Genomic DNA, 2,313 nt, shown 5'->3' with positions numbered 1-2,313 from the left:
AGAAAATAAAGAGGAGTGATCAATGCTAGAGAGAGAGGGAAGCAGACTTTATTCAAGTCAACTGCCCTCGGAATAGTAAATTTCTTTTACTTAATAGTAAATTCCACTTACTTAAGATGTCCAAGGTACTTTGTCTGCATTTCTTTAAGGAAGGTTTTCAAACAATACAGGGAAAGAACACCATTTACAATTTTAAAGTTCACTCTTTAGACTCTAGCACTATGTAGATACCAAGGTCTTTCAGAAGTATAGACTTGGCTATTTCTTCCTTTCTTCGGTTAAAATCTAGATGGGAAAAGGCCTGTGATGAGCATTCAAATTCTGAGTGCCAGTTATAAAAGGGCAAAGCCTCCTAGGAACTATTAACATTTATAATCCAAGTCTCCCCACCCCGCACCACATATATGATACATATGCCCAGCTCTGCAAATTGGATGTTTTTCTCCATATTTTAAAGGGGGAAAGAGGTGAGGCTCCCACGGTTCAAGTGATTTGAGCAAGGACACCCTGGTCTGAAGTGGACAAACCAGATTTGAAACCATCTTTCTGCTTCAAGCCAGGAACCTTTTTATTTCTATCAGTTAGCCTGCAATTTCACTCCACTTCCACTTCTCCAAAAGCCTTGCTTCTTCATGAAGAGGTTTGCATTTAAAAAAAGAAAATTATTGTGGAGAAAGTTGGGTATGTTGAGGAGGTTTGGCATACGTGTTTCAGCATCCTTAAAAATCACATATAATAACTTTCCACTTCATTTTGCCTGTTAGTTCATATATTATTATCAGCGCTAATATTCAGGGATAATTATCTATTTGGAATAGCAGTGATTACCAAATTACTTTAAAAGCAGTCTTAACTATCTTTTCTGAGGAGCTGCTTCTTGTTGGCCAGGATAATGCAATTCCTGTTTGTGTATTATAAACTTAGTACAAGTTATTATATATTATGCAGAATATCCTTTTTCTTTGTACCTCCCAATGAAACGATGCATTTTCAGGATGATTAAAAGCAAAACAGCCTAAAATGCTATATTAGTTCACAAAAATTTCTCGGAATGGCATGTGAAAACTGAAACTGAAAGATTACAGAGGTGGTAAAATCTACTCACATTCTGCTTATGGGCAGAAGAGTATTAGATACCATCGGTGTCCACAGAACTACACTCTGTGTTAATAAGGATAATAAAAATAAACTTGAAAATTGGGGTGAATTCTCTAGATAAGGATGTTCTCCTAAACAAGTTTGAAAGAGTTGACGAATTAGTAAACCATTAAAATTAACTGAGGTATAAAATGAGAAATACATGAGATATTATCATATTAAAATTTTCTAAGGAGTTAAGATCACTTGAAAATGTGACAGGCTGGCTGTCCCTCCCCTGCCCTGACCCCGATTCTTTTATTTTTTGAGGTATAAAGTATTGCATTGCTACACTCTTTTTTTAGACTTCTTTTCTTTCCTTTTTTTGGAGTGGGAAAGAAACACAATGTTCGCATAGGAAAGCATACATATTCTGAGGTACTTACATAGCTTTCTTTGACTTAACCTTTTCTCTTTGAAGCCTAGATTTTAAATGCCTCTAAAATGGTTAATTTTCGTTCCATAATACTTAAATTTATTTTACAGATTTTCTTTTTCTCAAAAGCACTTTTTCAGAATACTACTTTGTATGTCAATAACTCCTCTGGTCTTCCTGCCTCTAAAATTTGGATTTTTCTTACTTGACATAATTTTTGGCATTGGCCATTGTCCTTTCCATGTCATCCTCCCGCCCTGAATCAGTCTCCACTGTTAATAATACCAAACTCATGTGCTAAGAACAGGCTTGTCAAGCATACTGCTTTTAACTTGAGTTTACAAGCCAAAACGTTTTCTCAAATTATTTTTATAATGAACAAATATTAGTTATTAAGAAGATCCTTTTAATACTTCTTCCTCTTCATTCATCGTAAAGAGTTTGATTCTTTTGGAGGCACACAACTAATGTGGCATTTAGCTTTGCCCATCTTGTACAAATGCCCTGTAGGGTATGCAAAACTGCAGCCCACAATCCCCTTTTCAAAAACCACACTGATTATTTGTGCTTATGCTAGTTCCAAATATTACAATAGTTTCTGGACTTTTGCCACATTCCTTTCTAGATGGTCATTTGGGAGACTTTGTTTATAATGTGTGTTTTGAATGAAATTTTAACATTCCAAGACCACAGGATGTAAGACTCAATTGTGAGTTAAACTTAATTTTGCATTTTTTCAAAGAAGTCCTACTTAGATTACAACAATAGCAAACATTGAACAGAAAATGAGAGAAGGTATG

Source organism: Propithecus coquereli, unplaced genomic scaffold, assembly GCF_000956105.1.
Source record: "Propithecus coquereli isolate 6110/MARCELLA unplaced genomic scaffold, Pcoq_1.0 Scaffold87, whole genome shotgun sequence".
Taxonomy (NCBI): Eukaryota; Metazoa; Chordata; class Mammalia; order Primates; family Indriidae; genus Propithecus; species Propithecus coquereli.
This window is presented reverse-complemented; position numbering follows the sequence as displayed.